General features: G+C 43.0%; 1 long non-coding RNA gene across 1 annotated transcript in view; it reads left to right on the top strand.

Moving 5' to 3' along the window:
- The first annotated feature begins 250 nt into the window (after nt 1–250).
- Nucleotides 251–26927, top strand: part of LOC111167609 (uncharacterized) — a 94322-nt gene continuing 67645 nt past the window's right edge. Inside the window, exons 1-2 of the long non-coding RNA XR_002642868.2 lie at nt 251–307; nt 4312–4390. This is a non-coding gene — a long non-coding RNA (uncharacterized LOC111167609). The remainder of the gene's footprint in view (nt 308–4311; nt 4391–26927) is intronic.

Below are 26927 nucleotides of genomic sequence, written 5' to 3'. Positions count from 1 at the left end.
GAACCTGGGGCATCTCAGTCTTTCCAGAAAGACCTGAAAATTGAAAACCTCTGGGTTTTTAGGGAAGAGGAAGATTCTTTTCAGCTGGGCTTCCTCAGGAAGTTCGAGGTAGATTTCCTCTGTGGGTTATTGGCTTTGCCTTAAAGGGGTTTGCCTAACCCCGCCCTCCTCAAAGGAACTTCGGGAAGGGCGTGGGCTCTCCGTAATTAGACAGCAGGTCAGTGCCTAGTTTGCAGGGCCGCGTCTGTGAGTGCGAGCGTACCCCTAGGAAATCCGGTGGAACGCCAAGGGCTGCTGTAACTACCTGGTAAGCTGGACATCAAAGATAGGTGGTAATGGGCTTCCCTGGTGGCGCAGTGGTTGAGGGTCCGCCTGCCGATGCAGGGAACGCGGGTTTGTGCCCCGGTCCGGGAGGATCCCGCGTGCCGCGGAGCGGCTGGGCCCGTGGGCCGTGGCCGCTGGGCCTGCGCGTCCGGGGCCTGTGCTGCGCGGCGGGAGAGGCCACAGCGGTGAGAGGCCCGCGTAACGGAAAAAAAAAAAAAAAAGATAGGTGGTAATAAGAAAATAGCCTGGCAGGGGGGAGGAAGCATGGGCTCTGGAGTCCAGCAGAGCAGGTTTTGATTTCCTAGCCCCTCCAGTTACTACCTCACTTGATAGGTAATCTTTTGGTTTGTTAAACTCTCTGAGCTCCGTTTCTGTTATTGCTGAATGTGTTGTTGGAACGTTTAGAAATAATAAATGTAAAACGTCCAGTGTGTAGTTGTTTCTAAAAAAATGGAAATTGGGCCTCCCTGGTGACGCAGTGGTTGAGAGTCCGCTTGCCGATGCAGGGGACGTGGGTTCGTGCCCCCGTCCGGGAGGATCCCACATGCCGCGGAGCGGCTGGGCCCGTGAGCCATGGCCGCTGAGCCTGCGCATCCGGAGCCTGTGCTCCGCAACGGGAGAGGCCACAACAGTGAGAGGACCGTGTACCGCAAAAAAAAAAAAAAAAAAAAAAAAAAATTTTTAACCCCTGCTCCCGAAAGGGGCATCTTAGAAAGTGAACCCCAATATCATAAAAGGAGGAAGTATATGGTAAAATAGTAGATACACAATATATGGTAGATTGAATTCTTGTCTCACTGGGCATAGTATCAAGCTGTTGTTCTGCAAACAATTTTGTGTGTGTGCTGGTGGTGGTAGGGGACAGTGTATCACTACTAGGACTTGTCCTAGATGCTAGAAATACAGGAATAATGAAGAAAGCCTCTTGCCCTGAGTAGTTCATGATTTAACAGGAGCAACTAATATCCAGTTAAGTATAAATGCATCAACTGCTTTTAAAAACTTACTTGTTAACCAGTTTAGGTATCCATTCAACAAATTTTTATTTAGCATACACCATGTGCCAAGTACACAAGCGTTGAAGAAATGCTGATGAACAAGACGGACATAGTCCTTGTGTTCACAACGATTTCTTAAAACAAAAGGTAGATCCCATGGTACTCTAACTAGTATTTGGGGTTTAAGGGCAGTTGTGTCTATGAGGTTGTCCTGGGGGAGAAAAAGATATCCATGTTTGCTGCTGTAGTGGATGCTGTGGTTTGTCACCCTAATATCCCTGCAGCACTTTGGCACTCCTTCCCTCAGGGGCTGGGACTGGCTGCTGAGGGCTCACAGCTGAGCTGTGCTCCGGGCACTGCCTTCAGCTGAAGGGATTATACTCCTTCCTCAGGGGAAACCAGACTCCAATAACCCTGGCCTCAATACTAATGAATGGCCTCCTTGACTCTATTGGGACAGCTCTGAAATGCAGTTCTCTCTCTAGAGTTTACTGTAGGAACTGAGGCCTCTTGCAGTTGCATCACAGCTCAACTTTTCCTACTGCCCAGTGCTGCTTCCCCTGCTCTCTTAAAGATGCTTTTCTGGAAAGCACACTCCAATCAACTTCATGTGTGTCAACTCCCTTGCATAGTCAGCTTTTCATAAGGAAACCTGACTGAAGACACCTGTGATCCCAATACAGTGGGTTAATGGTCTGCTCATCAGAGCAGAGGGGGAAGGGAGACATCTTTCTTGAGGGCCTGTATTTGCCCAGTATTGTTCCAGATACTTCACAACCAAATCTTGTCCTGTTTAAGTTCCAAAGACTTTGGCGAAGATTGGGTGTCATCAGGCAATACTGGCTATTTATCAAGATGCCACAGAGATGCCTTTTAATCTGGTACATTTAGGGCCCATCTTTCTTGTGGCAGATCCAGATTCTTCATTTCTTATTCACCCAACGCGTATTAATTGAGCATCTACTAGGTGTCAGGCACTCTCCCAGGGACCAAGGATATAATTGTGAGCAAGATGGGCAAGGTGCTCGACCTCTGTGAGCTTGTCAGGGCCCCAGAGCTAGTTTCAGCAGAAGCCTCAGATCTTATGGGAAGCTCTGGATATGAGATGGCCCTTCAGCATTGTCCCAATTTAGTTAAGTCACCTCTGACTCACACGGAGATTCCCAAAAGAATGGATATAGGGGCCAAAATGCCAATTCATTTATTTGCATGAGAACTTTCCAGTTCACTTGCTAGTCACCGTTTCCTGGTAGGCAAGTCCAGTGGGAAGCCATATACTAACCAGAAGGTGTTTGAGGTTCTTGGGATCAGGGCCATGGTGGCTCGTTGAGTGACATGAGTGTTTAATAGCATCACGAGAAGATAGGTTCAACTTTGGCCTCTCTAAGGCACTGCCTCTGGACTATGCATAGTTGAGCACAGAGACTGTTTGCCTCCATGGCAGTCAGCTCCATGGCAGTCAGCACCATGGCTGACCAACCCCTGTTCTCTCCCCTGATGTGTTCATACCTTTAATCAGGCTACAGCCAAGTGCTGCTGGTCAGAACCACTGTGCAAATGTCTGTTCAGAGGCATGATGTTTGATTCATACTGCTCAGAGGGGAGTCTGCTTAGGCAATACATAACTTTTGCTGAGGGAGCCACCATCACCACGAGACAGGTGGGGAAACTGAGGAATCAAGGGAATCAAGCCACATGCTCCAGGTCAGCCTGTCACTGCTCAGGCCCAGCTCCTGTCCAATGATGGAGGTGGGGAGGTGAGAGCACATTCAGAAATGATCTGATCCACCCCTCTGAGCTCACAGAAGAAAACACCGTGGGCCAGAAAGAGACAGGTCCAGAACAGAACTCTTCTGCCTCACTCTTTACACCTGGAAATTCATGACATCACTTCCTCCCCTTGAAAACATTTACTGGGTAACCAGAGGCATTTACTGGGTAACCAGAACTTTATGATTAGTAAGAACCTTCTTCTATGTTGTCCAATGGCGTAGCCACTGGAAACATAGCTACTGAGTGCTTGAAACGAGATTTACCTATTGATAAATTGAGATGTGTTGTATGAAGTACCCACCAGATTTCAAAGACTTAGTACACACAAGAAAAGTAAAATACCTTTTAATAATTTAAAATATTGAGTATATGTTTAATGATTATTTTATAATTAGGTAAGATTTTGGCTATATTAGGTTAAATACATTATTAAAATTAAGTTCACCTGTTTCTTCTTCCTTTAATGTGGCTATGAGAAAATTTAAGATTACACATACGGTTCATATTATATATTTATTGGGCAGTACTATTCTAGATATTATCATCCAAAAGCATATTTAAGCAATCTTAACACACATATTTGGTTGATATGAATCTTAAGTCTTTTAATTTAAGATTTTTCTTTGATTTATTTGTTAAAGAAATCAGATCTTTTTGGCCTGTAGTGTCTCCCACATTCTGGATCTTGTTGATTGCACACTCCTGGTGTCATTTAAAAATATATATATATTTATTTATTTGGCTGCGCAGGGTCTTCATTGCAGCCTGAGGGGTCTTTAAGTTGTGGCATGTGGGATCTAGTTCCCTGACCAGGGTTCGAACCTGGGTCCCCAGTGTTGGGAGCTCAGAGTCTTAGCCACTGGACCACCAGGGAAGTCCCCTGGTGTCATTTAACATATTCCTTTGTAGCCTGTATTACCTGGAAGCTGGGAGTTATGTCTAGAGGCTTGGTCACATTGAGGTTTGATTATTTGGGGAAGAAAAATGCATTGGTGGGTATGTACTTCCATCGAGGTGCACTAAATATCTATCTGGTTGTATCACTTTTTTGGTGTTAAGATTGAGCAGTGAGTTCAGCATGATTATCCATTATACATTTTCCCATAATACTTTCTTCACGTAATGGTTTTTGTAGCTGTTTATGATCATTGCTTGTGCTCATTATGTCATTAGAGGTTGCAAAATGGTGATATTCTATCATTCCTTCATTTATTAGCTGACATCCCTCTATAAAGAGATGATCTCCTTGTCAACTACCAATTTCCCCAAGGAACAGCAGATACAAGAAAAGTAAGGTACATATTTGATTCTTTCTCTTTATCAGTTTCAGAAAAATAGGTTGGTTTTCTGATATCCTCCAAATGTCACCAGTGAGTCCCCCTGCCCCGCCTTGAGGGAAGACCTCATTATGAACTCATGTATGTCATATTTTGCGGGGTGGTAAGTTTACAGTAACTGCAGTTTTTTCTTTTTTGATGCTCAAAACTTCCCATCAAGTTGACTCCTGAGTCCTAAGGACACAAACTCGGTAGTCTTTGCTAGTTTCTTTACTTTTTGAGATGCCACGATATTTTAGGCTCATCTTGTACATTTTCTGTCCCAGATCTGGAATTAGTCATTCCTCCAAGGAGCCCTGCAGGATGGTTTTTAGACCACAATCTGGGCACTAGGGTTGTTCATCACTAGTGGGTTGGAGATCATTTCTACAAAATAGATATTTTGTTTTTCAACAGAAAATGCATCATGAGTTAATACCAGTAATTCTAATTTAAATTGAGAATCACATATTTTTACCTAACTTCATTTTCTTTGATGCTTTAAATCCTGATTTTCTTTTCTTTTTTTTTAAAATGAAGTATAGTTGATTTCCAATGTTGTGCTAATTTCTGCTGTACAGGAAAGTGATTCAGTTATACGTATACATGTATACATATATATATATATACACACACATTCTTTTTTAATGTTCTTTTCCATTATGGTTTATCATAGGATATTAAATATACTTCTCTGTGCTGTACAGTAGGACCTTGTTGTTTAACCATCTTATATATAATAGTTTGCCTCTGCTAATCCCCAAAACTCCCAACCCATCCCTCCCCACTCCCCTTCCCCCTTGGCAACCACAGGTCTCTTCTCTATGAGTCTGTTTCATGGATAAGTTCATTTATGTCACGTTTTAGATTCCACATATAAGTGATATATGCTATTTGTCTTTTTCTGACTTAACTTCACTTAATATGATAATCTCTAGTTGCATCCATGTTGCCACAAATGGCATCATTTTGCTCTTTTTTATGGTTGAGTAGTGAAAATCCTAATTTTCTAATGACAGTACTTGTTCTATCCTACCATGTATATAACATTTTCAAAATAATGATATAACTATTATGAATAACATGATTACTGAAAATACTTTAAAACTGCTTTGCAGCTCTTTTTGTCCTTAGGGTAACCTATTCAGGATGTGAAATCAGATTGTTATGTTTTAGTCCCTTGAAATAATTCCTCTCCATGTGATTAAGTCACAACTTGATACTAGGTTTACTTGTTCAGTACTAATTTGCGTTTCTCCTATTATGAACGAGGTTGAGCATCTTTTCATATGTGTAAGACACATTTTAATTTCTTTCTTTGTAAACTCTGTTTTTCTATAGGGTTATTGGCCTTTTCATTCTCTATTTTTAGAAACTCTTTATATGTTAAGGATATTTGCCCTTTGTGATCTTTCCGGTTTGTCATTGTCTCTTTACTTTGTTCATGATGTCTTTTGCCATGGCGAAGCTTTAAAATTTTTATGCGTGGCTCATTCTTTATTGTATGTTTTCAAATTGATTTTAATTAAGAATTTGTATATTTTAGATATAGCTATGTGCATGTTTTAAGTTTTTTATTTACTTATTTTTGTAATTATAATATAAAGTTTATGAGTTATGGAGTGAACATTATGAATACTTCCACTTATGCCTTATGAGTTTTGTGTCATGCTTAGGAAGGCCTTCTCATTTCAAGATGATAAAAAAAAAGAATGAGAATATTTTTGGCTACAAGCTATAGAATATCAAATTAAAGGTTGTGAGTATATTAAGAATATTATTTTGCATAGCAAAAAATCTGGAGCTAGGAAAATCACAGCATTGATTAATTTTGTAGCCCAACAATGTCATCAAGGACCCAGTCTCTTTTCATCTTTTTGTTTTGCAATCGTAAGCATAACAGTTTATCCTCTTAGGCGGAGTCTTCTCCTGGCCTCAGACAGCCACCACTTTTCCAGGTATCACATGCAAACAACTACAGACATAGGAAAAGGAGGTACCTCCTCAGATTTCAGGTTTTGAGAATACAGAAAATCGGTCTGAAGAAGCCCTGTGGCAAGTCTTAATTCTGAATTGTGTCCTGTGCTCATTTCCAATGTAGTCACTGGCATTGGTGGTAAAACTGGCAAGAACGACTAATGAAGATTTAACCCTGGGACTTGAGAAAAGCCTAAAGCAAATGATCATCACGTATTTGAGCCTGATCTAGATTTTGTGAGCAAGGAAAAAGGAAGGAATCACCCCTGTGTAGTTCTGCAGATTTATTTCTTACATATAAATCTTCGATGCACCTAAAATATATGTTGGTATAAGCAGTAAGCTAGGGATCAAGCTTATTATTTTTTCCTTGAACAACTAGTTAAGTGTCCTACTTATTAAATCGTTTATCTTTTTAATCGGCTATCTTGTGACAGTTTCTAAGAGGAAACATTGAGGAAAATCTGCTGACACCATGGGAATTTTGGGTCAAGCTTTTTCAGTTCACAGTCTTATATAAAACTCGGTGAGACAGCACTTTCAAATCACATTCTGACACATACCAAATCCATAATGTAGGAACTTGATCACTGATGTTCTCTCTCCTTCTAAAATCTGGACAGACAGTATGGAGCATAACTTAAAAATCTTGACTCCTCTGCTGAGAAGTCACATGATATGCTGGCTTTTAAAAATATCAAATCTTTAAATGTACCTGTATCTTATTTATTATAAAAATAACTAAATGCCCAGTATGTGCCAGCCACCTGGTGTCCTTAAAAAGCTTAGACTTTAGATAAGGAAGAGAGACGAGAGCAAATATATTCCGTGTGTGTGTGTATGTGTGTACATTGTACATATACAATGGAAGAAAAGCAGAGTTAAAAAAAAAAAAGAGGGATGAGAATGCTAGAGGATGGGGAGCGTTTTAAAATATGATTGTTAGGGAAGTTTCCACTAGGAGGTGACATTTGCATAGAGGTGTGATGCAGAACAAGTTATATGGCTATTTAGGGAGAAAGCAGTCTGGGTGGAGGAACCAGGTGCCAAGGCCCTTAGGCAGGAGTGTTCTTTGGACTGGTGGGTGGAGTAGCGTGAATTGAAGAGAAGTGAAGGAGCTTATAGGCTTTCATTCAGGGCCTTATAGGCTGTTGGAAGGATGTTGGCTTCTCCTCTAAATGAGGCTGAGACAACTCAAGTGATGAGGGGAAGGAAGGAAGGGAGGAGGGAAGGAAGGAGAGAAGGAGGGAAGGAAGGAGAGAAGGATGGAGGGAAGGAAAGAAGGGATAGATCTGAATAATGTTTTAAGAGGATCTATCTGGTTTTTGAGTTGAAAATGGACTATAGGGAAGGCAAGGGTGAGAAGCCGAAAGATGAGGTAGGAAGCCGTTGTAGTCATTCAGTTGAGAAGTGACTTGGAACAGATGAGAGGTTGGGAGAAGGAACAAGATTCTGGTTTTAGTTTGAAGGTAGAGCTAAGAATAAATGTTGACAGGCTTGGTGTGGGATACGAGAGAGCGAGAGAGTGAGAGAGCCAGAGAGCCAGAGAGAGAGAGAGAGAGAGAGAGAGAGGAGGGGGAGGGGGAGGGATGATTCCAAGGCTTTTGGCTTCAGCAGCGGGAAGGATGGAGTTGCCATTTGCAGAGATGTTTTGCAGGCTGTAAAATAAGAGTTCTGCTCTGCACACGTCAAGCTTGAGACAGCTACTGTACATTTGTGTGGAGCTGCTGTCTGTGCAGTTGGAGTAAAGCCAGGAGTCAGGGTGAGATCTCTAGGGAGTGGATGTAGTTAGAAAAGAGGGTAAAGGACTGGGTCTGGATATTCCATCCCTTAAAAATTTGGAAGATAAGATGAAACCCACAAAAGAGGCTGAAAAGGAGCAAGTCTGTAAGACAGGAGGAGAAAGAGAATAGTGTCCCTGAACCTAAGTGAAGGAAATGATTCAAGGAGGAGGGAGTGATCAGCTGGGTTACTGATGCTGATGGGTCAGGCAAGGTGAGCACTGCAGGCACGTTGTTGGCTTGATCAGTGTGGAGATCCTTTGGTGGTCTTCTTAAAAAAAATTTTTTTTATTGAAGTGTAGTTGATTTACAATGTTGTGTTAGTTTCTTGTGTACAGCAAAGTGATTCAGTTATAGATATTCTTTTTCATATTCTTTTTTTTTTTTTTTTTTTTTTTGCGTTACGCGGGCCTCTCACCGTTGTGGCATCTCCCGTTGCGGAGCACAGGCTCCGGATGCGCAGGCTCAGTGGCCATGGCTCACGGGCCCAGCCGCTCCGCAGCATGTGGGATCTTCCTGGACCGGGGCACAAACCCGTGTCCCCTGCATCGGCAGGCAGACTCTCAACCACTGCGCCACCAGGGAAGCCCCATATTCTTTTCCATTATGGTTTATCACAGGTTATTGAATATAGTTCCCTGTGCTATACAATAGGACCTTGTTGTTTATCCACTCTATATACAATAGTTTGCATCTGCTAATCCCAAACTCCCAACCCATCCCTCCCCCACGGCAACCACAAGTCTGTTCTCTATGTCTGTGAGTCTGTTTCTTTTTCATGGATAAGTTCATTTTTGTCACGTTTTAGATTCCACATATAAGTGATATCAAATGCTATGCTATTTGTCTTTCTCTTTCTGACTTACTTCACTTAGTATGATAATCTCTAGGTCCATCCAGTGTTGCTGCAAATGGCATTATTTCATTCTCTTTTATGGCTGAGTAGTATTCCATTGTATGTATATACCACATCTTCTTTATCCATTCATGGACATTTAGGTTGTTTCCATGTTTTGGCTATTGTGAATAATGCTGCTGTGAACATTGGGGTGCATGTTTTGAATTATGGTTTTCTCCAGATATATGCCCAGGAGTGGGATTACTGGATAATATGGTAGCTCTATTTTTAGTTTTCTGAGGAACCTCCATACTGTTTTCCATAGTGGCTGCACCAGTTTACATTCCCAGATCCTTTGGTGGTCTTGATAAGTTATTTGGAGAAGCAATCAGCATAAAAGGGAATTATTAGAGTAGGTTCAAAAGAGAATGGAGAAAAGTGATGGGAGACCATGAATATAAATGACTCTTAAGGAGGTTTATTCTTATGTATGATGAAAATATGTTAACTCTGTTGAGTGACTTGGGCCTGGTGCTAATTAGCCCCAAATTACTGTTTCTGTCCCTCTGTGAGCCTTAAAGACAGGGCCAATGTGTTTTGCTTTGTTTCATGGCCAAAAATAAATTCTTGACTTTGATCATGCATGTTAATCACCTCTGGGGATGATCTGAGAGAGTGTGGACAAATCACTACAAACTCACCCACAGTCCTAGAGAAACAACTGAAATGTCTGTCTGACACGTGACTCCTGGCCTTCTTTGCTGTGAAGGTTATCTCTGCTAGGTGAAATAAACTGGGACAAGGCATTCACGCTGGGCCTGCTGGACAGCAGGTGCTCTGGATGAGTGTGGAAAATAATGACCCCCTTTGATTGTACAGCACTGCCTCGTTTACAAAGTGCTTTCTTATCTAGTATCTCCTTTGATCCTCATCAAAACCACGTGATGTTGGCCAGGCAGGTGATGTTCTCGCCATTTTACAGAGGAGGAAACTGAAGACTTCGGTGGCTGAGGCATTGCTCTAGAGCTGGGATGAGCACCTAGGACTTCTGACCATCTTATTCAGTCAGATTCCCCTGGCTAGGTCAGCTCTGTTCCACTTAGCTCGAGTGATCAGCAACCTAGATCTGCTTCCCTGTGTCATGTGTTCCTGCTAACAGGCAGGGAAAGAAGGGCAGCATTTAGCTCTCACCGTCATCCTTGAACAGCCTGAGGCCGCCCTGTCCTGCCTCAGTGTCTGAAAGTCATCAACTCTAAACTCTGCTCTCTTCTCTTGGGCCCTTCCAGATTGTTTTTCATGGGTTATGTCTCAAAGTTTGATGGGCTGTAACAAGCCTATCAGGTTGTGCTGGATGACATCCACTTGTATTAAAATCAAGTGTAGCTCCTTCTAAAACCAAGAGATTAAAGCATTAGGTGAAATGACCTATTAGATGAAATGACAGGGGGCCCTTCATTTTGTGTTCCTGAAATTATGTAACTTCTCTTCCATTTCCAAGAATGTTCCAGAACTAATTTTAGAGAGTGTAATTCACTTATTAATGTTCCTAGTCAAAACAAATGGAATGCATCTATATGTGATGCTTGGATAGGGGGACATTAAGGGGCAATTTGGAACTGAGGTGGTGGAATTGATGAAGCTGAACTTTTTTCTGAAATGGATCATGCCTCCTTTGAGATGTTAGTTAAAAAGGCCTCAAGGTGAGATCGCTAGTATCCTGAAGTGGAAAACCCACGTAGAGTGTCTGAGAGTCTGTAGAATGTGGGGCACTGGTCTGATTACTAATTACACAGTAAGGTGCATTTACACATGCCAGCTTTCATTATTCCAGGTTAACTTCTAGTTTTCTAGCTCTAGACACCTGGTGGAATTACTAAGGCCATCCTGAACTCTGAGAGGAGAGAGAACAGATGGAAATTCCTTCACTAAACACACTTGACACTGTAGCCCTGAGGGCCAAGCATCACAGGTCAGTCTACCAGAATGAAAGGCAAAACGACGGTGGGAAAATGGGTGGTGAAGCCATGCTTGTCTAACAGTGGTCGCTCTCCAGCCCAGCAATGAGCATGTATCCAAAGAGGCATGTTGGCTGGGGGTGGAAGAGAAGGGTAAGAGGATGCATGCACTTGGGAGACCTCCGATCCAACAGGCTGCCTTGAAAATAGTGAACACACGTTTGATGAATAAGTGCTGATATAGCCACTCTCATATGCTTATGATAACAGATAATGAAGTAAACTCTTCATGGACAATTTGGCAATATCTATTAAAATTAAAATGGACATACTCTCTGATCCAGCAAGTTCACTATGGAGAATTTATCCTTGTTGACGTGTGCAGAGATGTACACAAGTGCTCACTGCACCATTTTTTGCAAGAGCGAAGCTGGAAATAACCTCAGTGTCTAAGAGAAGTTGATAATTGCATTATATTCTACTGATGCAGTGAATCATAGTGTAGCCATTGGATAATTATAGACTTAGATATGGAATGTGTTTCAAGACATACTAAGTGAAAGTGTAGGTGTATGTGTGTGTGAGTGGGTCGGGGCTTGCATGTATTTTGTGTGTATCAGTCAGGATCCCACTGGGAAACAAAATTTGCCTCTGATGTTTCAAATATTGAGACTGTAATGAACGGACTGTTTACAGAAGTGTGGGCAGAGACACTTAGACACCAGCACCAGTGGAAGAAGCCACTACCTCCCTATAATGGAAACTGAGGTTCTCCATCCAGATCTCCTTTCCAGGGCTGATGTACCCATTCCCAGGGACTGGGAATATCAACTGTTGTTGACTCACAGCTGACCCTTCACTGGGTTGCCCTCAGCCACCACAAGGGACAGCTTCATTCAGGTTACACTCCCTCCTGGGGGTGGCCGCGGCCAATGACTATCTGATGCAGGAACACAAAAACCCAACCCCCTTTTCTCAATTTGGGACATTTCTGAAGGGCCACCCCAGCTCCAGAGTTCCCTGTAGCATCATCTGAGGCCTCACTGAACTGTATTTCATGTTAGCCTCTCCTTCTGGCCAGTCCTGCTTTCCTCCTTTCCTTACAGGTATGTCTCCCAAGACATTCCTCAATAAGCTATGTGCATGCACCTCTCCATCTCAGTCTGTTTCCAGGAAGCCTAGATTAAGGTACATCCTTGGAGCTGAAGGGGCTGAAGCACTGGAGCCTGGAGTAGGGGCTGTGCGCAGCAGCTTTAGGTGTGGAGGCGTGCAGCTACCATCAGGGACATGGGGCCAAAGCAGAGGAAGAAGAGATACCCAAACCTCTCTCTCTTCCCATCCTCCAACCCCCTTCCTTCCATGTCATTCACTGGACAGACCCAATTGGAAGCCAGCCAGCAAGGGAGTCTGGGTAATGAAGTATGCAGGGGCCACCTCTTGGGGACAAATAGGACATAAAATGGATTGAGAATAGGAGTGGCAAGTGGAGAATAAGTAGCACAGTATCCTCCATTAATATTAACAGGAGGAGGGCTTCCCTGGTGGCGCAGTGGTTAAGAATCCGCCTGCCAATGCAGGGGACATGGGTTCGAGCCCTGGTCTGGGAAGATCCCACATGCCGTGGAGCAGCTAAGCCCGTGCGCCACAACTACTGATCCTGCACTCCAGAGCCCGTGAGGCACGGGCATGGGCGCTCCTAGAGCCCGTGCTTCGCAACAAGAGAAGCCACCCAGAGAGAAGCCTGAGCATTGCAACAAAGAGTAGCTCCCACTCCCCTCAACTAGAGAAAGCCCGTGTGCAGCAACGAAGACCAGATGCAGCCATAAATAAATTAATTAAAAAAATATTAACAGGAGGATATGTAGATATATGCACATATGCAGAAATATATATTCATAATATATATGCATATAATTCATATATATACATAAAATATGCTTATGCATACGTTTGTAGAATGATCTAGAATAAAATGTAGTGACTTTCTGAAAGTTAGGGCAACTGTGCAACTAGGGTATGAAGGAGCCTTGCCCTTCATTAATTCTTTTCTGACCATTTGAAAATCTTTTATGTATGTGCATATGTGTTTAATATTGTATTTGAAAAAAGTTTAAAATGAAAGTAGGGATTTCCTCTTGGTAGGAAATTAAGAAGAGAGGTTGGAGTAAATGTTTGGTTCCTTCTGGGTGCTTTATATTTATTGTATTGCATGAATTCAAAGAGGGAAGGTCTCTGCCCTCCAGGAATTTACAGCTTAGTGTGGTGTATACGATGACAATAAAGCAGTGGTGTTGCCAGAAGGGAGACCTCTTCCAGGGCCCGAGAGTGGGCTCTTGTCTAACACTGGAAAATGAATTGTCCGAGGAGGCATATGTGCTGACAAAGCAAAAGACGTTATTGGGAAGGGGCGCCCGGGTGGAGAGCAGGAGGGTAAGGGAACCCAGGAGGACTGCTCTGCCTCGTGGCTTGCAGTCTCATGGTTTATGGTGGTGGGGTTAGCCTTCTGGGTTGTCTCTGGCCAATCATCTTACTTGTGCCCATATTTGGTCCGACTCAGGGCCCTTTCTGGTGGCATGTGCACCTCTCAGTCAAGATGGAGTCCAGCGCAGGGGTTTCTGGGAGGTTGGCAGGACATATTATGGGCTGGTGTCTCCTCCTTCCTTTTGTCCCCTCCCAAATTCTTCCAGCTGGCAGTAGCTTGTCAGTTCTGTGTTCCTTACCGGGACCTCCTGTTGTGAGATAACTCTTGAATTCGGTTATTATGGTGCCTGGCCAGGGTGGGTGGTTTCAGTCAATGATTCCCTAACAATGGGACAGGACTGTAAATGGAGGTGGACTGCAAGGTACAATGGACCAGAAAAGAAAGTGGGTCTAAATCTCTCTTAGCAAGTCTTCATCTTAAAGGAGGTAGAGCCAAAGCTGAAACGATGGATACCAGTGTCATCACACTTGGCCAGTAGAACTCATTAAGGATAAGGGGAGGGTAGTGGATAAGTAATGGCAAGAGGAAGAAGAAACCTGTGTGGTATAATCAAGAGTTTAGGTATTGAGAATCCTTGGAAAATAGTTTTTGTTCTTTTATTTTTTTATTATTAATGTGTCGGCTGCACTGCGCAGCACGCAGGATCCTAGTTCCCCAACCAGGGATTGAACGCGCGCCCCCTGCAGTGGAAGTGCAGTCTTAACCACTGGACTGCCAGGGAATTCCCCAGTTTTTGTTTTTTTTAATTGAGGTAAAATTAAGTGTACAAGTTAATGGGTTTTGCTAAATGTATACACCTGCCTAATTTCCATCCCAATCTACATTTCTATTACCCTGGAAATTTCCTGAGCCTCCCCTCCACTCAAGCCTCACTACCCAGAAGCAACCACTGTTCTAATTTCTATCACCAAATAGTAATTTCACCTCTTCATGAACTTCATATAAAAAGAATCAATTAGGATCTATGCTTTTGTGTCAGACTTTATTTGTTTAACATAATGTTTTTGAGATTAAGCCATGTTAAGTTTGTGAGATTAAAGTATGGGATGCTCAGTTAAATTTGAATTTCAGGTAATAAATAATTTGTAGTAAAAGTATGTCCAATGCAATATTTGTAATTTGGTACAACTTGTGTATTTGTAATCCATATCGTTTTGTTTTTAGTAGTTCATTTTTTGAAAAATGACGAGTAATACTCTATAGTACGAATGTACCACAATTATAGCTAATTTTTCTCCTGTCAGTGATGATTTAAGTTGCTTTTGGTTCACGTGAATTAAGATGCCGTGAACATTCTTGTACAAGTCTTTTTGTGGTTATATGTTTTTATTTCTCTTGGGAGAAACATCTAGAAGTAGAATTGCTGGGTTGTGAGGTAGAAATGCATTCTTTTTGGTTATAACAAACTCCCAGTTTTTCATTTTATTCTCCATGGAAGAATTTTGAGCATTGGAGTGATGTCAAATTTGCATTTTAGAAATATCCCTCTGGTAGCAATCTCAAGCAGGTGGTAGAAGGCAGGGGCAGTATTGGAAGCAGGGAGGCTGTCTGAGACCATTTCAAGAGTCCAGATGAAGATGATGGATGCTTGCATTGTGGTGGAGGAGAGGATGAAAGGAGAGATATTTAGGAAGCTGACGCAATAGGTTTCTTTCTTTTTTTTTCAATCGCAAAGTCCCCACCCCTCGCTATCCCCTTTGGTAACCATAAGTTTGTTTTCAAAGTCTGTGAGTCTATTTCTGTTTTGTAAATAAGTTCATTTGTATCACTTTTTAAAAATATTCCACATATAAGCGATATCATATGATACTTGTCTTTCTCTGTCTGACTTCACTTAATATGGCAATCTCTGGGTCCATCCATGTTGCTGCAAATGGCATTGTTTTATTCTTTTTTTATGGCTGAGTAATATTTCAATAGGTTTCTTTTATTAAAAAATATTTATTTACTTTTGGCTGCGTTGGGTCTTCGTTGCTGTGTGCGGGCTTTCTCTAGTTGCGGCGAGCGGGGGCTACTCTTCGTTGTGGTGCATGGGCTTCTCACTGCGGTGGCTTCTCTTGTCACGGAGCATGGGTTCTAAGCGCGCAGGCTTCAGTAGTCACGGCTCGCGGGCTCTAGAGCGCAGGCTCAGTAGCTGTGGCCCACGGGCTTAGTTGCTCCGCAGCATGTGGGATCTTCCCGGACCAGGGCTTGAACCCGTGTCCCCTTCATTGGCAGGTGGATTCTTAACCACTGTGCCACCAGGGAGGCCCCATGGACTTTGAATTTAGAAAGACCACAGCACCGATTTGCTGTGTGATATTAAGCAAGTTGTTTAACCCCTCTGAGTGTCAGTTTCCTCCTTTGTAAAGTAGGAATAAATAGTCGTACTCATCTCTTTGTTTGGAATGATGATTAAGATAAGGTCTGGAAACACCTTAGCATAGAGCTTGGGACATCATGAGCATGTAGTAAAGGGTAACTGTGAGGCTGGCCACAGCCAGGGGCTGTACTCTTGGAAGGCACCATGTTCCTCTTTAGTCAAGTCCATACTACTTTTGTCACTATGGGCTTGTATCTGCTGCTTCTGCCTCCTCATCTAGCGGAAGCCCTGGGAGTCTGGGGGATCATTCTAAGTGCTGTGCATTTAGATGGGCAAGACGTTTCCTCTGCAGCCTCCTTCAGCTCCAGAGCAGCTGTGACTCAAGGGCTGAGAGAAAGCCCTGGAGCAGAGTTCTTGTTCTCCACAGTAATGAAAGCCTTGCTGCGCTTGCCAGGCGTAGGGCCATGGGTCTGATTCCTTAAGATGTGCAGACAAGTTTCCATGTTCCCCAGGGGGCGCAGTAATCCAATGCCTTGTCCTCTCAGGCTGACAAGGGATTCATCACGGGTGAGCCAGGGCATAAATATCTGCTCTTCCTCCAAAGATGTAGGTAAAAATGGCTTCATTTCCAAGGTCTGCCGTTGCAGGGATTATGCAAGAGCTACAATCCAAGAGGCGAAAACTTAACTGTCCTCTACGCAGGAATTTTTGAGTCCAGTAACAGCTTGGAGATGTTACCAAACCGGACTTGGGTCTGCTCGCCTAACATGCAGCAAAGCCAATCTGCTGACACCAGGTTGTGGTGAAGAAAAGTACAGTGTTGATTGCAGGGCAGCAAGCAAGGGAGTGAAAGACAAGCTTCAGATCCAGGCCACTTGTTCTTTGAGTGAAGGGTTTTTAAACAGGGAAGAGCAAAGAGGCTGGGATTAATCACTGTCTTGTGACATTTCTTAATTGTCATTTCGGGAGTCAGGATGTCTCTGATTTAGGATTCTCTGGCCAGGTAGTCTATGGCTCGGGGGCCTGTTAGCTCATCTTGCCCTGGAGAAACAACCTGAGTTTGTGCATGAATGATATCTATAATAATAATTTTAATACGTTAACAGTGTTATCAGCAACAGCAATTTCGTTCATACAATTCTGATTGATTAGTGCTCAGCACAGGATTGAGGACCAGAAAGGGAATAAAGTTTTGGATAGGGAGGTTAATCATAAACACAGTGAGGGAACTCGGTTTTAGGGGGACTTGGGTTCGGAGAGACAAAGACATCTATAGATGAGAAACAATGAATGGGGATTTGAAGAATCAGATTGAGACCTTGAAGTACAGACTGAAAGTGACTTGGTCATTTTACACCATGAGGATTTCTGACAAAATAAACTCTAGATTCTGGCTTTCTTCACCTTGCAGACCCTTCAGAGATTTCCTGCTCCTCGTTTTTCCCAAGTAGCTTAACCCCCAGGGGGAAACTGTCCTCAGAATCTCTTTGGGAGAAGTCAGCCTCCTTTCTGGATGCGGAGGCTGGTCTGAGGGCCACTATGTGGCCTCCTGACACTGCTCAAGAGTCTTTCCATTTCTTACCTTCAACCAACATATATACAAAGGAAATACGTGCAACATACATCTGTGCATTTTCTCACAGTGCTGCAAGCAGGGAATAAAGGTCTGGTTAAGACTTACCCTGCCACCCATGACCTCACAGTGTCCTTGGGGAAACCATCATACAGATACGTAGAACACAAATTGAAGAATATCACTGATACAGAAAATGCAAGCTTTATAGGCGTGGGTGAGATGCAAAATATTTGACAAGTAGAGTCACTGCAAAGGCGGCATTTCTTACCAACAACCAAGGCAGGGCGACTAAGTGGAGGCCAGGTGCGCGTGGGGCATTTGTCTGCAGGGGGCCAGCACTCCCGCCAAGAGTGTCAACTCTCCTGTGGGTCCAGGCCCATTCTGGGGGTGGTGGGATGGACACAGGAGATGAGTTTACCGTGAGCTGGCTGGGGTGTGGACACTGCAAGGCTGAGGGACTTGAGCACCCAAGTCTGTGAGGACACAAGGGAGGGGTTGGGGGACCAGGGCGGTGTTATCGTCCTGCTGGTATGAAAGTATTTCAGTATTTTACAAACGACATGCGTATCATTGCTTTGCTCCTAGAGTGGTAATATCCAACAGAAATACAATGAGAGCCGCATATGTAATTTACAGTTTTTTAGGAACCCAATTAAAAGGGGAAATTAATTTTAATATTTGATTTCACTCAGTAGATCCAAAATGTTACCATTTCAACATGTAATCAATATACAACATGATTAATGAGATAGTTTACATTTTTTTGAAATCTAGTGTGTATATGTATATATTTTTTGTTAATTTATTTATTTTTGGCTGCTTTGGGTCTTTGTTGCTGCACGTGGACTTTCTCTAGTTGCGGCGAGCAGGGGCTACTCTTTGTTGTGGTGCGTGGGCTTCTCATTAAGGTAGTTTCTCTTGTTGCAGAGCACAGGTTCTAGGCACGCTGGCTCAGTAGTTGTGGCTCGCGGGCTCAAGAGTGCAGGCTCAGTAGTTGTGGCGCACGGGCTTAGTTGCTCTGTGGCATGTGGGATCTTCCTGGACCAGGGCTCAAACCTGCGTCCCCTCCACCGGCAGGAGGATTCCTAACCACTGAGCCACCAGGGAGATCCCTCTAGTGTATATTTTAAAATTATAGCCCATCTCAATTCAGAAAGTACCCAGTGGGCACATAAGGATACTGTATCGCACAGCACAGGTCTAGAAATATTGTGGGGAAGGCTCTCCTCTCTCTCTCTCTCTGCTCCCTGGATTTTAGGAGAGATGACCTCCCAGTTGTCTAGAATTTCCTGCGGGATGTTTCTGGGGTTTCCTTCACTGTTTAGCCCACCTACAAATGCACACAGACCTTAACAGCTGTAGAATTTACAACAGAGACACGGTGGCTTTTTCAGCTCTGAGCTCAATTACATTTTACCTGCCCGGTTGGTTAGTGCTGGCTTCATTAACAAGCCAAAGCATGACTTAATTGCTCTTTAAGCTCCTTTGAATTTTCAGACCTAATTTACCTGTAGCCTGAAACTCGGACACCTGTGGATTTACAAGGCTAACTGGGAATTCGCTGCGTGCTGCCTTCCTTGCTAGGCCCTTCCTAGGCCTGCATCTTCCTCGTTAATTCAGCCACCTGAGATGAGGGATCTTTGCTTTCCTTTTTTCCTTCCTGCTAGCAGGTGACGCCCTCAGCTTCAGAAGCATTTCCTGTGCTTCAGTGCCACCTTGTGGTTTAGGCAGAAAAGTCCAGAAGTAGGCCGCATCCATCTTGGGATCATTGAGCGTAATTAACAGCCTTGAAGGACCATCTGGCTTTTGTTGTCTCCTTGAGGCTGAGAGGAAATGAGATTTGTTACTGGATATGGAAGGTCTCCTACAGGCTAACTGCCTGCTGAGAAATCAGGCGGTGTAGTGGGTCCAACTTGAGCTAAGCAGAGAGTCATGCAGAAACATAAATCCGCGCTGCTACTGTTCTATTATTTAAATTGAATTGTGTCCACATTTCACAGATGACTTAGCTCAGCCAGAGAAATTGACATTTCTAGCTGCTGTTACTGTAAAATGTTGAGCTCATGTTTTGAGTTGCTTCAAGTTAGGAATGAGCTCCTGGCTGTCGGTGATACACCCTGAAAACTGCATTCGCTCGACCTGCAGATGAATTTCACTAAGATATGTGGGTTTGGCCAGCGCTGGTTGAAAATAAATAGCATTAGAAAATGGATAGATGGGGCAGAAGCTTAACCCATATCTGTAACCTCACCTACTTCCCTGTTATCTCGCTCCCATACTCCTTTATCCCTTTATCATTTGCTTCCGGCAGAAAGGTTACAACTTCCGTACTGGTCCAGAGAGGGCAATTGATGGCCTGTGGTCACACCCTGAGTCACTGGCAGACTCTCGCTGAGTAACTTACCACTCATAATAATTGACTTCTGCTTCGTCCCACAGATTTCCTATTAAAAATAAGTCGTCAGATTTTTTTTTTTTTTTTTTTTTGCAGAGATATGCTTATACTCAGAGTGATAAATAGAGTCAATACCCAGAGGCCCCCGTCTCCAAACACCAGAACCTTAGGGGATGTGTTTCTCTGTTGTCACCCATTCAAATCCAAACTCTCTCCTTCATTAGCTGTGTAACTTTGGCAGAATGTTTACTGGTGAGATTTCTGCGCCTCAGCTTCCTCTTCTCATTAATAACATTTAAAGGCCTTACAACAGGGCCTGGGACTTGCTAGGGATTCGTTGACATTGAGAATCACGGCTAAGATGAGGCAAGTGAGGGTGCACAATGACTCTGGAGTGCCTGACTCCTGTCCTGGCCCTGATGGTAATGATGAAGCTGATCCTGACATGGCGTTCGCCTTTGTCAGTCTGGGCTGATATATCAAAGGACCACAGACTGCGTGGTTTATAAACAACAAGAATTTATTTCTCATAGTTCTGGAGACTGGAAGTCTGAGATCGGGGTGCCAGCACAGTTGAGTTCTGGCGAGGACCATCTGGTTTGTGGATGGCCATCTTCTCATTGTATCTTTTCATGACAGAGAGCAGAGAGGGAGAGATGGCTCTCTTCCTTTCTTATAAGGACACTAATCCCAACAAGGGGGCTCCACCCTCATGACCTCATCACCTCCCAAAGGCCCCTACCTCCTAATACCATCACATTAGGGGTTAGGATTTCAACACAACATTCGATCCATAACAACATTATTCGGAGTGTTAATGTTATTGTTGGGTCCACAGTGAACCAAGGAGACATTCTGAGGGGCAGCTGGACAGCCCTGTTCTCATCCTCTTTCTCTCGTTCTGAGATTTTACGGTAAGGGCTTCAGTCCTAGCGTGAGGCATGAGAAGACCTCAGGAGAACAACACATTAAGCTCTTATCCTGTCCTTAACATTTTCCAAAGATTTATCTTGAGAGGAAGTTTTAGCAGGGACTACTGGGGGAAGAATAGGAGAGGACAAGAGACTTGGAACTGATTAGAGAGGAAAGAATGCAAAAAAAAAAAAATGTGGAAGGGGCAGTTTCCTCTTCTGCACTCCTTTTTATGAGGATGGACACCTTTCTCAGAAGCTCCTCGAAGATGCCTCCTTTTTAAAAAAATTTTTTTTAATTTAATTAATTTATTTTTTATACAGCAGGTTCTTATTAGTTATCTATTTTATACATATTAGTGTATATATGTCCATCCTAATCTCCCAATTCATCCCCCCCCACACACACACTTTCCCCCCTTGGTTGAGGACCACTGATCTGGATGGGTCCCATGCTCTTGCCCCGGCTGTGACATTTTTGGCCTCTAGTGTGGGAAGTGGACTCTGCCAGCAGGGAAGGAATAGGGGTCATGTGGTCAGAGAGACGACTAAGTGACTGAAACACAGGGCAAGAGCCTTAATATCTCTATCCTCAGTTTCTTCGTCCATAAGTCGGTGTTTCAGAATTATGTTCTGCTATAGAGTGAATATTTGCATCTTCCCAAAATTTGTAGGTTGAAATCTTAAGGTCCAATGTGATGATATTCGGAAGTGGGGCCTTTTGATGGTGATTAGGTCATGAGGGCAGAGCTCTCATGAATGGGATTAGTGCCGTTATAAAAGATGCTCTGGAGGTCTCCCTTGACCCTTCCGCCAGCGTGAGGTCACAGTGAGAAGACAGCCATCTATATAAACTAGGAAGAGGATCCTCACCAGGCACCAAGTCTGCTGGTGTTTTACTCTCAGAATTCCCAGCCTCCAGAACCATGAGAAATTTCTGTTGTTTATAAGCTGCTCTGTCTATGGTTTTTTGTTACAGCAGCCTGAGCTAAGACACGTTCCTAGCAGAATTCCTGATACACGAGTTGAGCTCATAAAAGTGTACTCTTTTGCTTCCAGCATCCACAGCTCAAGAGTTTCAGAACTGTGTCATCCCAATGGTCAGGTGTTCTTTGGTCATGAGGGCCAGACAGGACAAATGATGGGGACAAGTGAACTTGACAGATAGGGTTTGCTTCTTCCTACTAGACCTCACAGAAAAGCATGGTGGGGTGGTGATGAGGAAGAGGGAGTGGGAGAGAGGGTAAACTCTACAAGGGAAAAAGAACAGCTTTGAATACTTTCTATTACTATATACAAAGTACTTCAGAATGTGCCCATTTCCAAGACTTATTTCATGATCCCACTTAGGAAGTTGACAACCCCTTCCTGGCTGCCCTACGTGGGTGTCATTTCAAATAGTGTGGTTGTAAAGCAGAAAGGCATTGGGCATTATTTCATAAAGATGTGACAAGGTTGACACCCCACCTCACACCGTGCTTAACACAGAAGGCAGATGTGGGTACTTACACATTCACATGTGGCCATCGTGGCAGGAAAGTTAAAGGGGCCGTTGACATGGTTTAAACCACAAGTGACTAGGACATCTGTGATGCTCAAAGGAGCGTAGACACTAAATACACAGAGAAGGAAACAAATAGGAAAATGTCATTTGGGAAACTATAATGAGAGTATTGACCCAGGTAGGCACGATCAGTCTGTGTAAAAAGGTCACTAGATGGATGGGCAAGGAACAACTGAACACTCCTATGGTGTCCACGTAATACCACACAGGTACACGCTCAGAGGCAAGGTGCAACCTTTACAGTAATGCGATACCAGACCGTCAGTACCTTAATCCAGGGGTCAGGCTTAGCGCCACCAGTGGTGTATGGAGATATTACAAGTCTTCTGATGTGACGCACCTTGCATCCATTCAAGCCTTCAGATTGAACTTCTGTTGTACAGGGACAGCTAAACAACACTGTAAAATAACAACAAAGACAAATCCAAGTCCAGAAGGTGGGGCATTTTCCAGGATATTTGGGGCTATCTATTTCATGCCAGAACTAAGTTAAAAGAGACTGAGGGAAAAAAGAAAAAGGTGCAATGCCATCATCGTCCTGGATTAGATATTGGTTTGAACAAACCGGATAAACGGCTTTTGGAGTCAATTGGGGAAACTTGAATATTGTCTGGATGTTAGCTGATGTAATAATGTAGAGATCATTCATTGAAAAAATAGATAATAGTGTATGATCTTATGTCAAACATAAGTAGATATATATATATATGTAGAAAATGACCCAGAATGACATGCAGTAAGGTATTAACAGGGGTGGTCTCTGCATGGTTAAAAGATGATATTTTTATTTTTTAAGTTTTACTTGTTTGCATTTTCTACAATGCATAGGTCCTGTTTCTATAAATAACAGCTTATTTTAAAAGGTTGTTTTAAAAATTATTAAACCAAACATACACAGAGGGGAGAGAATGGAAAAGCCTTGCCTGGTTAATTCTCAATTTTGCTGAAACCTGCCTCGATCTAGAAAAACAGCTCTGAAAACTAGCTGTATTGTTTATTCTCACTCCCCCTTTTCCCTTCAGGAGCAATTGTTGAAGCTGCTGGAAGTGGCCGCCTTAAATATTTTCTGTGACTGTCACGCAATTGTAATCAATCTGGCTACTTCCACCCAGCAAAGGCATTTTCTCAGTAGGGTTCTTGGAACATATTTTAAAGCTTAAGAACTTCCAGGACAAGGTATGTTGAATGCTTTTGCTTCTTAATAGTTGGGAAGAATTGCCTCTCCATATCCCTGCCCAAGAAAACCTGAGACCCAGAGTCAGGAAGTGATTACTCTAGGACGGACAGCTGGTTAGAGGACAGAAACACAGGCCTCCTGATGCCTGATCCTTGGTTTCTTTCTTCCAATAATTTGTTCATCGTATATCATCATCTCTTCTGTGTGGGTGTGAGGGGTACAGTGAAGCAGGTACCGCTCCGGCCCACAGTCCTGGGCCCCTCTTAGTGCTTTGTTTCTCGGGGAATGCCCTCCCCTAGTTCAAAAGATCCTTGTCTTTTGGGTAATGAACTACAAATCCAAATGTGCTTATATAAATTATCATGTGAGAAATAAGAGATTCTGAGTTCAGCATCAAAATTCAATGATAGGGGCAATCGTGTGTCTTCGCCCGTTTGTTGGGAAAGTCAACAATCCAACGGTTATATGTGGGAAAATAAATGAGAAAGATTTTTTTTGCAAAATCAAGGCTTCTCTCTGAACCACATTGTATCCGGGGGAAAATGTTCTTTACCGCATTCTCTTACTCAGACAGAGCTCTGAAGAGATTTAGGGACTCATTCTTCCGCTGACTGATCATTTTGCAAGTATTTCTTAAATGACCTTTGCAGGCAGAAGCCACAAGTCAGGTGTGGCTGGAAGGAGAAAGGCTGGGCTCAGCATTTAAGTTTGAATCCTTTCTATTTTCCATAGCGGAAGAATTATCCCCAGAGGGATGGAGCTGGACATGGAAACAGATTTATCCAATAACCAGTATTGATTGTTTCAGCAGTACAGGCAGGGCCTGAATTCTTCTTTGGGAAGACTGCATTTTATAGCTCTGTAAGAGTGCATTCCCTTATATAGCACAGAACATACGATAAATATCCATGAGCTCATACTGATGAGTAAAGGATAGAATAAATTAAAACACGGTGGCAAAGAGGCAAATGTCCTATGCGGAAGGATTCCAAATAATTTATGGATCTGTTCCCCCCCCCAATGAGGTGGAGCCTAGCACCCCACTCCTTAACTGCGGGCTGTGCGTGGCGACTTCCTTCCAAAGAGAACAGTATGGAAAGGGAGAGGGGAAGAAAAGAGTAACCGTATGATGGAGAAACCTGACAAATACTACTACTTTATCCAGTTGATCAAGGTCAACATCAATAGTTATATATCATGTTAATACAATATACCCTTGATACAATGTAATGAAAATGTTACTTTACTTCTGCGATGCTCCTCCCCCAAAAGCCTGTAACTGTAGTCAAATCATGAGAAAAACATTATACAAATTCTGATAGTGGGACATCCTACAGTACACCCAACCATTACTCCTCAAAACTGTCGAGGTCATCAAAAATAAGGAAATTCTAAAAAACTGTCACATCCTAGAGGAGCCTAAGGAGATATAATATAACATATTCTGGTTGGGATCCTGGAGCAGAGAAAGGGCATTAGATAAAAAACTAAGGAAGTCTGAATACACTGTTGACTTTAGTTAATAATGTATCGGTACTGGTTTATTAATTATAACAAACGTAACTGTCCTAATGTAAAACCTTAGTAGAAGAAACTAGGCCTGGGTTGGGTATGTGGGAGCTCTTTGTATTATCTTCTCAATTTGGGGGAGGAGTAAAATTTAGAACTATTCTAAAAGAAAACTCTATTTTTAAAAAATACGTTCTCTACCAAGGAGGTTTGGGGAGATCTTGTATTAGATCTTATAGGTGAACAATTGTTCTGGGATAGGCACTAAATACTCAAGTGGCCATAGAACAGTGTATATGGCGACACAGTCACTTATTGGTATTTATTTTTTATGGGGGTAGAGTTGTTTCACAATGTTGTGTTTCTACTGTACAACGAAGTGGAGTTCCCTGTGCTGTACAGCAGGTTCTCATTAGTTACCTGTTTATACATAGTAGTGTATATATATCAATCCCAATCTCCCAATTCATCCCACCCCCCTTTTCCCCACTTGGTGTCCATACGTTTGTTCTCTACGTCAACACACTCACTTTTTTTTTTTTTTTTTTTTTTTTGTGGTACGCGGGCCTCTCACTGTTGTGGCCTCTCCCGTTGCGGAGCACAGGCTCCGGACGCGCAGGCTCAGCGGCCATGGCTCACGGGCCCAGCCGCTCCGCAGCATGTGGGATCTTCCCGGACCGGGTCACGAACCCGTGTCCCCTGCATCGGCAGGCAGACTCTCAACCACTGCCCCACCAGGGAAGCCCAACACACTTCTTAATGGCTCTTTTTTTTAATAAGATTAGCTTTACAGATGACGTATATATAATCTAAATAGTGCATATGAAAACAGTATGCTTTTGTGTAATTGATTCTTAAATAGCTTTTTTCTGATTACAAAGTTATATTTATCTTAGAAAATTTGAAAATATCAAAAAGCTCAAAGAAGAAAAATTTAAAGCCATCTCAAAGCAAGAAGTCTCAGTGTACAAGGCATTAAAGATATTTGATATCTTGAAGGGCTGCAGCTCTTTCCATAGGTGATTTCCAACTGAAGTAGCTTCTACATGTGTCTTTTCTCAAAGGTCAGAGCTGACAGGACATCCTGCAGAGAAGGTCCCAGTTCCCTCTGTCGTCCTGTTCTCATTGCTGCATCCCTAGGTCAGAGGAGGGAATTGCTCATTAAATTGTCTGCAGTTAATTTTACTCCAGACCTGAGAAGGTCAGGAATTAACAACATGATTGCATTTGCCCTTTCTAGAAAGCGGAGTGTGTGAAAATTATAGTAACTAGATTATTACCACACATTGTATGAGAGCTCTGTGCTTATTTGGATATTTTTTGAAAAGGTAGTTTTTCTCATTCAGGGTTATTGTGGGAAAACCAGAGAGTGTACTGAGAGATTAAAATAGGGTTATGTATATGAAAGGAGCTTTAAAAAGTTCAATATGAAGAATGCATTTCTTTTTATTTTCCTTTTTTTTTTTTTTTTTACTACCTATACCGGGGTCAGCAACATTTTTCTATAAAGATCAGATGGTAGATATTTTAGGCTTTGGGAGGCATGTGGTCTTTGTTACAACTACTGAACTCTGTAGCACAAGGTCAGTCATAGACAGTACAAGTGGACGTGACAGGTTTCCAATAAAACTTTATTGATAAAAACAGGTGGTGGGCCAGATTTGACCAAGGGGTCATAGTTTGCCTGGCCCTGATGGGCACACTTAGGGCCTGATCTATATCCAGCTTTGCATGTTCTTCTGGACGAATTGGCTTTGGTGACTATGCATGGGGTGAAGCCTGAGGCAGTGAATGGGCTCAGTAGTGTTACAAGAGGGGAGAGAGGGGAGATGGGGAATGCCATTATCACCAAAGTGACTGAGGAAACAAACCCAGAGACTCAAGACTGACTTGTAAGAGGATGTCTTTGTGGGTTGGTTGCCAGGAGCACAAGACCCCACATCTTCCCATCTTCTTCTTAGAATTCCAGCCCACCATGGACAACTGACTCTTCCCTTTTTTTCCCACAATACCTGTGAGATGCAGCTGGGACAGTCAGAAGAAGACTTT

Source organism: Delphinapterus leucas, chromosome 16 (genome assembly GCF_059928025.1).
Source record: "Delphinapterus leucas isolate spDelLeu-1000000601 "Yukka" chromosome 16, BTC_Dleu_Yukka2, whole genome shotgun sequence".
Lineage (NCBI taxonomy): Eukaryota > Metazoa > Chordata > Mammalia > Artiodactyla > Monodontidae > Delphinapterus > Delphinapterus leucas.
The sequence above is the reverse complement of the archived record's forward strand: the minus strand, read 5'-3'. Positions and strand labels throughout refer to the sequence as shown.